At 38.8% G+C, this 12,241-nt stretch overlaps 1 protein-coding gene across 3 annotated transcripts in view; it reads right to left on the bottom strand.

The window, feature by feature from the left end:
- The window catches only part of LOC131681580 (trafficking kinesin-binding protein milt), a 316,121-nt gene that overhangs the window by 94,735 nt on the left and 209,145 nt on the right, over positions 1 to 12,241 (bottom strand). The window lies entirely within an intron of this gene.

Below are 12,241 nucleotides of genomic sequence, written 5' to 3'. Positions count from 1 at the left end.
ACACTTACCTTTGTTTTTTCACTTTTACTTGTTGCTTTAATCACGGTTTTACCATTTTAATGACTTTTGTTTTGAGAATGACAAAACAACGAAACACGTTGTATCTCCTTTCTACAAAGAACAAAGAATCAACTTCAGCTCTCAAAATTAATGTTTCAGAGTAGCGGTTCCATGAATATGTACGATAGTAAAAAGTCTGAGCTATTTTCTGAGAAATCGAGAGGGTCCGAATTACCCCCACTGTCCTAATAGCCCCGGGTTCCTCTAATATTTTGCTATTCTTGCTTTGTTTTGTGTAAACTAGTGTAAAAATCTGTAGTTTTCTAGTTTTAGTTTGAAATAAATTCTAGTAAATAAAAAACTACACATAAACTAGTAAATAAACTAAATAAAACCTAAATTCTAATGAATATGTTGCCTGGCCCTGAAAATGTTGCAATAGTTAGATCGAAACATAGACGAAGATTACATAGCAATCGACGCAATCGCAATATCGACTGAAAAGCCATAGCATATCCGAATTAGTAGATATCCCTATTTGCTTAAATGCAACCATGTTCTTGAATTTTGTCGACTTTCCTTTCAATATAGGGGCCCCTTTCCAAAATTTCGGTTTGGAACGCTTTTGCTGTACGGTATGGATTAAATCAATTTCTTCGTCATTTTGTCGAAAATATGTATAATCAATGTTGAATTAAAATTTGGATTATATACAAATTATGTTATGATTATGTTGATTATGACATGCATTAATAATGAAAAATTGGTGTGATATAACCGGAGTATCGTGATTTCAATTAGGACATTTTGTCGTGACTTCACTTCGGACATTTTAACAATTTTTAGCGTTGATAAGGGTTCTTTTGCTTGGTAGAGCAAAATGTCGATGTAGCGTTTCATACTTTTAAGATCTTAGACTAATAATGCATTTGATTGATCCAGTGGTTTAATTTGATATCTGCGATTCACAACACATGATACAAGTTACAACCGGGTGACGACCTAAACCTACACCAATCATGTCATGCTGACAGAAGTCAGCAGCATCCAACGATCTCTGGATTCAGCACAAACATCAACGGCTCTTCCGAACCACCATAATTATTATTATTATTTATTTATTGGGCTTTAACCGCACAGGGTCATTCGCCATAAAAAGGGAGATAGTTACAATAAATTTCACAGAATTAAGTTGATCTTCTTTGAGTTTAATTGGCTATTGGGTCGATGAGGTGTTGAGCTCCGGAATAAGGGCAGCTTGCCAGGGCCGCGGGAGAGCCTCCCCGGCGCGCGGTTTTGGTTTCGGTGGACCCGCTGAACGATGGTGGTGGGTAACTTGGTTATTTTCGGTTAATGGAGGGACCTCTTCTGCACCCGGTTCGGGTGTGGTGAAGGGCCCCGCTGGGCGTTGGTAGCAGTTTGGCTGAAGAATTGCGGTTGTAGAAGGGCCGCGGGAGAGCCTCCCCAGCACCCGGTCCGAGTGTGGCTGAGGGCCCGCTGGGTGATGGTAGTAGTTGGGCTGACGGATTGCTGTTGTAGAAGGGCCGCGGGAGAGCCTCCCCAGCACCCGGTCCGAGTGTGGCGGAGGGCCCGCTGGGTGATGGTAGTAGTTGGGCTGACGGATTGCTGTTGTAGAAGGGCCGCGGGAGAACCTCCCCAGTACCCGGTCCGGGTGTGGCGGAGGGCTCGCTGGGCGGTGGTAGTAGTTGGGCTGACGGATTGCGGTTGTAGAAGGGCCGCGCGAGAACCTCCCCAGCACCCGGTCCGGGTGTGGCGGAGGGCCCGCTGGGCGGAACCACCATAATTATCAAAAAGAATAATTTCAAAATTTCCCATTCAAACATGAAATCTAATGATTTCGTTGCATATAGATTTGAAACAATTTGTCCGAAGTGTAGTCACGACACTCCGGTTATGTCACAGACCATACCTACCTATTTTTTTGTAACATGAACTGTTTCACAAATATTATTAATGGACTCATTTTTTGCGCGAGGTTTCGAGGTTCCGGAAAGGAAAAGCAAAATCCGCTGAGCACCAAAAATACAATACAGATTCACAACGTTCATGATTTAGTTCACAGAACAAAATATCGACGATCGGTTACACTTTAATGATCCAGTTCATGTTCCGCTCTTTTACTCGTTAACGTTAATACAAACCAGTGTGCACCAATATTAATTATTAGAAACGTGAAAAACTAAATTCAGGGAACAATCACAGCAACCCTACTAAACATTCGTGTGTAAGACAGTGCATTTTTGGCGTGAGCCAGTTTTGTGGAAACACAAAGAGTTTCGTGAATTCGAGGTGAATTAGTCATGATTACAGAAGCTTGGTCACGGGTCGTCAAACGGCGAGGTAATACAACGGGTGTTCAATAAAAAAATAATTTCAATACCTTTTCTGTAATTAAAGTAAAGAGCGTAAATTTTTTTTCTCTCCAAGAGAACTGCTCTCTGGACTCCCTAAAAATGGCATGTTTCTTTTCGCTCGGGTGCTGTCAGTTTAATCGAAGATGGCGTCGAAATAGCAAGAACTCCGCGAGCGTGTTGTACGGTTTTATGAAACGCATGGTCATCGCGGAAAAAAATACAGTACTTTCGAGACAAAACGTGCGCGTGAGTGCAGTTTACCGGATCCTGGCAGCCATTAGCGTGGAGCGGAAGTCCGGTAGCGGCCATCCGGCGAGGATAATGACGAAGAAGTATAAGAAAGCGTTGAAAAAGCTGTTCAATAACAAGGACGGAACGAGTTTGCGTGACGCCGGCCTCAAGATGGAACTACATCATCTGTCGGAACAAGACTCGGTCCCCCGAGTACACGGACGGGATGATAGCGATCGTTAATTCGCAGTGCCGATGGATGACGAAGAACTACCGCGGTACGTCGTTCGTGCTGGACGACGAAAGTTACTTCTCGAAGACCCACATTCCAGGAGATGACAGCTACTATTCCAGCGACAAGCCGGCCACACCCCCCGAAGTAAAATATAAGTTTAATCATAAATTTAAAAAAAAAAGTTATGCTGTACATCGCCATATCGGACAGAGGGATTTCAAAGCCGTGTTTGAAGCCGAGCGGTCTGGCAATCAATCAACAAGTGTACCGGAGGAGTGTCTTGAGAAAATTCTTCTGCCGTTCTTAAAGGAACATCATGCGGATGGGAAGTACGTCTTCTGGCCGGACAAGACGTCTTCCCATTACGTCAAGAAGACACTGGAGTATCTTGAGCAGAACAGGATACCGTACGTGCCGAAAGAAAGGAACCCGACCAATTTGCCCCAGTGCCGTCCCATTGAGGATTTTTTCGGCTCCCTCAGTGGCCTAGTGTACAAAAACAATTGGCGGGCCAAGGATACGAAGTAGTTAACCAGTAGGATCCGGAATTGTATCCGAAAGATGCACGTCAGTGCCGTCTAGCGCTCTTGTGAGAGCACCACGACTAATTTGCATCGTACAGCTGACCAGGGTCCCTTCTCCCATAATCAAAAAAACTCTAAAACTAAACAAGATCTTTTCTAATCGACCCTCTTAAAACAGACTTCAGTTTAATTCCGGAAATGGAAGATATCTGTCTTAAGGGGAGCGTCTGGTGTAAAGTGCTCAAACCGAAAGTAATTTTATTTTACGATTTTGAAGGCAACTCAACAATGGACCTCTTGTGTAATGTGAAGATTGTATAAATATTCATTATGTACGAAAACAAGTATTATTCAGGTACGCAGAGCTACATATACGAGCGTTTCAGGAGTAGATGTCTAGCCATTTCCACGACGAGGAGCGCACGGCGGACACAGTTACTCTGGACAAAATTTTCTGAAACAGGAAATTCAGTAAGATTTATAAAACCTATATTTGTAGTTTCACGATAAACCAAAAAAAACATCCGCCAGCGCAACGCAATGCAACGATTGTCGTAACCATGTTGTAAGAGTGCTTATTATGAACATCTAGCATGTAAACTTGTCCGATATTTTAGCTGTCCAAACCTAATTGGACTAACAAGAACATTGCGTAAAAATCACGCAGCGACGGAATCTAGTATTTTTTTAAAACTAAAGGCATAACAGAGAACTTCTACTGCTTGACGGATGATGGCTGTGTCTACCGCAGTAACGTGACATATAATCAATATGTTCCTGGTTTTTGCTGGTATGAACCTATTTTAGTTATTTTTACGTTGATTATATTAGAGCTATCCGTTCCACCACTTGGCAGCCAAAGACTAAATGGTCACACAGAATGCGCCACCACCTCGGGCTCAAATTGAAAAATTTTAAATTTGTCAGGGCAACATCGCCTCACTTGCTACAGAAAGCAATCCATGATTAGACAGATTTTCCAACCATGCTCCTTCTATGACGAACCGTTCTGTTTGACCTTTGAGGCTATTGGAACAAAAAAAAATACATAGTACTAACCTGTCACCATCCGCATAACTTTTCCTAGGGCACAGCTATAGGCTGTTACCCCAGTTTAAGTGCAAAGTATTTGTTTACTATGTCACCATCAACCCGTGACAATTTGTTAGCACAGGTCGAGCAGAAAACCGGTCAAACGCTTCAGCTTGAACTGGATTGCGGTACGGTACATGGCGCTTGCCATTTTTTTAATTGATTCAGTGTCGCCCGTTCCATGTCCTTAGTTCCAGTAGAGTACCTATGTAGTACATAATAGTTATAATACCAACAATAATAATCACTAAAGTTCCCACGATCATGGTGCATGGGCTGCTCTATTTATACACATATGCCACAATGTATGGAGAACTCGACTAAGTGAAAGGTAGTGCCCAGAAAAGCAGGGACGATGATACGATAGTAATAAGGACCTGCCTTACGTAACCTGCTTTCGGTTGCTATTATGTGCACGAAACATTAAGTGATTTTTGTTGCGTAAAAGCCAACCCTCCCGCAACTTGACGTTTAGCCTAAGTTGCTTGAAACCAACGTGTTTCGAATGATGTCGCCACCATAGAACGTCGTCTACTAATTGCGATACTGTAAATTTCTATGCGAGAAAATAATTTCGTGACGGCTTTTACGAACTTGTTTTCTTTATTTACATTCGGAAGAGATAATCAAGATGATCATTTCAAAACAGCGTAATAATTTAAGATAAATACAAACAAGTTAAGGATTACAAATTGTGCCGAATGTAAAATATAAAATGCATGATTTGATTTGAGTGCGCTTCTAGTGTGAACTTTTTCCTCTCCCATTGCCCTTGAAATATCTTTCGCATATGACAATTCTCGAAAGTTTGTCATTAATCTTTAAATACATTTAGCTTTGTGATTATAATTTTTCACTTCGCATTTAACAAAGGCAGGATTGACTTCGACTGTTTATTTCTGACAGTATAGCATCTAACTGATAGGTGCTGCGACATGTACGGTGCAATGGTTTCCACGAAATTCAGAAGTGATGACTGTTCATTTTTTATCGGAGAGGGAGCAAAACAGTCCAGTATCATTGTGTGTGTTTTTTACATTGCAATACAAATATTACTACCTAATATCTTAAGACAAAATAAACGTGCTCACTAACTAGTATAAGCGCCGCTTGTTTGTATGCTGATGATTCCAAAAAATCATGAATCATTTAAAAATAATGCATCGGAATAAAGATGCATTTTTATAACAAAACAACACCAAACGTCCAAAAAGTCTTCAAAAATGAATTATCGAAAGTAAAAAAAATTGAACAAGAAAATTTTCACTGTGAACAAGTTTACGCTTTTTTAGAAATTGTTCTTGAATAAAAATTGATCCGCCATTTTAGACCCACAGACCCAAATAAAGTGGTTTCAACGATTTGTATAGGAGCTGTCAAGTTGTTCCCCCTCTGGTAAAAGCAAAACCTTATCACGAATTTACGCCTTCTACTCAATCAAGGGCATAGCAGGCAATTTTTAGCGGCGTACTTGTCATTTGCAGGCCTTATATAATTTTTTACTCCAAAAAATAATATAAATTATAATTCCCACGTACCAAACACCTTCGCATCACCACGAAAACATGTACCCCCACGACAATTTCTTGGACATTTTCTACCAATTTTGTCCGTCCATTGAAATGCCCTAATTAGCCAGTGAAGAGACATGTATGCACTAATACTCTCCCATTTTAGGTAGTGCCATCATCAACGCTTTGGACCACGACTAATTTGGTTCGATGGAAAATACTAGTTTCATTTTTCAAGCCTAACTTTTTCTTCCTTACGCAATCGATTAATTAAACGATAGATCACATTGTGCTGCGCGTCGTCATCGGATCATTGCTACTGCACACATCCCAGAGATTGAGATTAACGTACCGAAAAAACTCCAAACGAATTCCAAGTCAATAACACGTCTGTATCTTTCACTTTTTCGCTACCTTGGACAGCCGGCCGGTCAGTCGGGGATCGATTGGCAGTGCAACCGAGGGGTGCGGTTTTTCACCTGGCAAGCCGCTTGAACGGCGATCGCCAATCAGCACACCACGTGCGGTCAGAAATAAGTGCGGCGGCCATTGTTTTGCACCGGTCACTCGATTCGACATTATTGCAGCAGTCGGTAATAATCGATTTGTTTTTATACTGCCATTCAGATGAACAGGCTCGACCGACCGGTTTGACAGCTGCATGGTCATCAATTTCGGTAAATATAAATAATGATTGATAATGCAGAAAATTTTCCCGATCGGTGCTGTCCTGTTCGATGATACAAAAGTTGCTCTGTTTCTTGTGAGGTAATTTTCCGTTGATTGAACGAAAGCGTTTGACCTTGGTTTGACATCAGAAATAAAGGGGGCGCTAGGTAAATATTTACTAGCGCAAATGGCTGCTTGTTTATTATATGATATCAGATTGATTTGGGGATTATAAATACAAACGACTCACCTATCGTTGTTACAGGTGTTCAGATAATGGCTGTATCCGGTTAACCGATAAGATCCCAGCCGATTGATAGAGGTACCATAAGTTTGGATGAACAATTGTTGATAGAATTGAAAAATTCAGTTATGTGCATGAGATTGTCGATGGTTGTGCAGTAATTTTCACAATCGCCATGTTTATTTACTAAGTGCCAACATCGGTTATAAATGTAAACTGGGTAAACTGATTTTTGAGTGAACATCGAAACGATAATATATCATAATTGTATCATTTATCATAAACTAAAACACAAAAGAAAAGATTTTTAGATTTTCTTTATTTTATCACTGAAACATTGCAGCACTGAGGATGCGTATTTTACACAGTACAAAAAATGGTTGTAATTGTAGCTATGGAGTTCAAAGAGTGTTGTATTCGGGCTTGCACTTTAAGTTTGTCTATTGAATAGTAGTGCGAATTTATGCGAATTTAATTTGCGAACCGGATTATGGATACTTTACTGTTAAAGCAATGCTCGATAAACCCGAAATGAGAAATTCGTTTCATTTGAAGTCTTGTTATTTTAGTTTTTATTAAGTATTTTTCTGACCAAATTTCGGAAAAAATTGAAAAAGTTATAAAAGAACTACAGTCTAGTTCATGCAGAAAGTTTCTCCAAATGTTATTTTCAAAAAGATCAACACTGATCTAATGAGAATAACAAAACCATATCAGACTATTAAAACGTAAATGAAAAGTAAAATAACAAAAAATGAGTTTCGATTGCATTTCATTGTAATCTCCCTTTCATCTTTCATTTTGATCGCTTCGGAAATACTGGAAGCATCGAAACTCACATGTTCTAGATCCTATCAAAATTAGTATCAATATTTTGGATGACAGTACAAGACATAACATCTGGGGTCTAGAAGTTTTAATTAGGGTCCGAAGGAAGTCGTCAACACTATCGAAACAAAGTAAAACATTGGCCAGGGCTAGGTCGAGTTTGTACGCTGGTTGAGGAAGCGTTGTCACATTGTGCTACCCCAGAAACTCACAGAGGGACGAACACTCCATCAATCAGCTTGGTGCATCATGATTAAAGGTCGTCAAACTGTGAGATAACATAGTTTTCTTAGCTCTCCTATCTCATGCCACCACACGAGTCTAGATGTACCTAGTGGTGACATTTCGTCCTTAGACCTGCGACGACTAGTTGCTATCAGTTTTTTGTTGATAGTAGCAGAATGGGAATGTGCGAACGGATCTAGGTGTGAAAACACTACCGTGAAAATCAATGGTTGATCGAAGATTAGTCCCAATACGATTTTAATCTGACTAGTACTGATGATTACGGGCCAATAGGTACTGAACGTCGCGTTTGTATCTAATTTCAAGTTCCGTCATTGTTAACATGCCTGTACATTAGGTTATCCATACCTTGTATTTCCCTTCGATAGTCGTTATTATCTCTCGTATACGCGTTTTCTAACAAAAATTCCGATAAATAATTTCTTTGATCTATAATATTTCATTGTATCATAAGTATTTGTCCATATTACGTGTTATCATTCGGTGGTAAAAATAAATATATGAATATAAATAACGAAATCTGTCTAAATACTCAATTACGCAGATAAGATCAGCATTTCTAGGCAATACTTTCACGGTCGGCTGTTTTTTTGCCTTTGTTTAGAAAACAAGCAACTCACGGTAGCCGGCTGCCCAAAGTTGAAAAAAAACCTTTTTAATCCACCTAGCGGTGCAATTGTGTCTTTCTCGTTAATCCAAACTACACGGAAAAAAATATTTGTTCCCAAAATCGTGAATAAAGTGCCATAGATCCTGGAACAATCACGTTTTTAGGTTATGAAAAAAGGACCATGAACAAAAATCATGGTCACACTGGCAAACGTTTTATAATTATGTTCAATTTCCCTTCAATAACGCCCGCATAAAGCTTATTTTAGTTCAACTATTTGTTTTTGTTTTGTGAACATCAGTCACGGTTTCCGCCAAGTCAATTCTAATGCGATTTTCAGTACGCAAACTGGTTCACCACTTTATGAACATTATTCATAAAATCAAAGGTTGACTCATGATGATTTTCATAGATATAGGAGCCTTATTTCACAAAATCAAAATATTCTGGATATGTTCTCGTGAACTATATCGCGAAATTCAAAATTGTATTCATGAATCCATTTAATTCTCGTGAACTAATTCATGATCTCTAATATGTTAGATACGATCCAATATCCGTGCTCGTGAAATAGTTCACAAAATCATCAAATATAATTCATGAATTCCTGAACTGGTTCATGATATCTAGAATAAGTCACAACTCACGTTCATTTTTGTGAAATAGTTCACGAAATCATTAAATATTATTCATGTATTCGTGAACTGGTTCATGATGCCTAGTACATGATTTACAATCTATTTTGCGTGCTGATGATATTTAGAAGATATCGCTATTCATTTACAATTTCATGCAACATGATAATGAAATTTTACCGTGAACTCTTTCACAAAATTTAGAGAATTATTCGTGGAATCATTTTTATTCCATGCACTGTTTTATGAAATGTCCAGCTGTTAGTGACCATAGTAATAGACATGAGGATTAGATATAAAAAAAACTATTAGGATTACCTTTTACCGTTGTCTTCCGTTTTAATTCCACTATGATGAACAAAATGAAAATTGCACTTTTCTGTTACAGATACGTATTTCGGCTACGACTTGCAGCCTACTTCAGTGTATTGTATCAGAATATTAGGACCATGAGCACCACTATTCGTTTGATAAGGTTAATGATGGTGTCTGAATAGAAAACGAAAGCTACGCTGACAATCCTAAATGGTGTGCGTGATATAATTCTCAGAACAGAATATCGCGAATCAGTCACATTTTTATGATCCAGGTCATATTGTCACGTTATTCCGAATAAAAAAACCGATAGTAACCAAAAAGTAATAGATCACAATTAGGCGAAGAGAATTTAAGAATTTCATGGTAAAACTGCTGATATCGTGAACATTAGTCATATTACTCTTCGTGTAATATTTGGAAGTAAGTTCTAAAATAAAACATTACGATAACATGAACAGAAAATATGACAATCATGACTAAGATCCTGAAATTATGAACATGAATTACTCTAATATTACGATAACATGAACAGCAGTTACAAAAATCGTGACTTAGATCCTGAAATAATGCACACAAATCATACAACTCGTGACAAAAATATCTAAAATCGTAACTAAGATCCTGAAATCATGAACATGAATCACTCTACTCATAACTAAAATATCACGATAACGTGAACAGAAATTACAAAAATCGCGACTAAGATCCTGAAATCATGAATTTTAATCCCACTAGTCTGACAGAAAAATACGATAGTAAACTCATGAATAAGATAGCACAATAACGTGATGAGAAATCACAAGAATCGCGAATAAGCTCTTGAAATCATGAACATCATTTGGCTGTCGGCTGTGTATTCCCAAATCATGAACTAGAATCACAACAAAAACTAAACATGTCCAGGGAACCACAACAGTGCCCTAACCAAACATTCTAATGTAACGCCATGTATATATTCGGGGCGCACTAGTTTTTTGAAAACACAAATAGTTTCATGAATTCGAGGTTTATTATTCATAATTTCAGGAACTTTGTCATGGTTTTCGTAAATTGTTCAGTTCACGAAATCGTGACCTTTTGTTCATGAATTTATGACTGGTTTTTTTTCGTGTACGATTCCATAGCTGGTTATGTTCAATATAATGGTAGAAATGTTCATTACATATTCAGTACGATTTGCACATACATACAATGGATCGACAGCCACGAACTTGAGAAGCTATGTGTCGAAGCTGAAACACTTGAACCCAGCAGCGGATCCAGGAGGAGGGTTCGGGGGTCCGGACCCCGCCAAAAAGTTTAAATTTTTTTTAACAAATTTTAAATTAGTTTCAATTTTAAAGTAGTTTTACAGACCTACTAGGGAAGTTTATTTTGGAGGAACTAGGAAATTTTCTTCGCAACCCCCCGCCACTTCCCGGGGGAATTGATGAGAGAAGGTGGGTTTAGGAAAAGATGGTGTGTGCTGGGGGATAGACCGGGATTAGGTTGACGATGTTCAGAGTGATTGCGTAACCTTTCTATATGAGATAGGCAAAAAAGTAAGGTGAACTTATAAATATGGGACTTCACTTTTTTCACTTACCATAACAAACGAACAAAACGCACCAGGGTTTCTAAATTTCAAGAACCATCGTTGATTAAGCTTCAAAACAAACGCTAAATGTTTGGTGACGTTTGTTTGTAAATATTTGGTGACGTTTGTTAGAATAGAAAAAAAGTTATGAACAATTTGGGTGAACGTATATGACATTTGGCACCTGAGTTTACTTTACTATTTGTCGCAATAGGAACCCTTTGAGATTTCAAAAATGAGTGTTTTTTTGCAATACCCTAATGCAGGTGCAAGGATGGCCAAGGGGGGGGGGGTGATGAAAGGTGGAGGTGTTAGGCTAAGTGGGAGGCAATACTACACCAAATTGCATATTATACCTTCTATTTGAGACTTGTTTTGAGAAAATCGGATCGGTTATCTCCGAGTAACCGATGCGCAATTTTTGGTCACACACAGACATACACATATACGAATACACACGTTTTCCGAACTCAACGAAGTGAGTCGAATGGTATAAGAGTGTCGGCCAACAATTCCAAGTAATTTGTAACTCATTTTAATTATTTTTGCATCATCCATACATATATTGATTACCGGTTTATATGGAAATTGCGCATGTGGCCGCATTCTTCAACCCGTAAAACAGGAACCAGAACTCTGATTCAAAGGAAATGTGATAGCATTCAATAGGAATATTCTAGCTTTCATTTGAGACTGATTTTGAGAAAATCGAGTCAGACATTTCTGAGAAGAAGATGTGAATTCAACTCAGGAACATAACCACTTTCCCGAAGCTTCCGGTTCCGCCGAAGTTGTCCAACGTGGGTTTGATTGGGCATCAGTGAGCTGAAACTGTCAATCCAAAAATTTTCGAACACATTTTATGAAGTTTTGCATCTTTTAGATAACATGCTGATTCCGATTTATATGGGAATTTCATGCGTGACCCTACTCTTCAACCTGTAACTCCGGAACCGGAAGTCGGAATTAAATTAAATTCAATAGCAGCCTATGAGAACGTTGTACCTTTCATTTGAGACTAAGTTTGAAAAAATCGGTTCAGCCATTCCTGAGTAACCGATGTGCTTATTTTTGGTCACATACATACATACACTACACACGCACACACACACATACGCACAAACATTTGCATAACTTGACAAACTGA

The sequence above is a fragment of the Topomyia yanbarensis genome, chromosome 2, assembly GCF_030247195.1.
Source record: "Topomyia yanbarensis strain Yona2022 chromosome 2, ASM3024719v1, whole genome shotgun sequence".
Taxonomy (NCBI): Eukaryota; Metazoa; Arthropoda; class Insecta; order Diptera; family Culicidae; genus Topomyia; species Topomyia yanbarensis.
The sequence above is the reverse complement of the archived record's forward strand: the minus strand, read 5'-3'. Positions and strand labels throughout refer to the sequence as shown.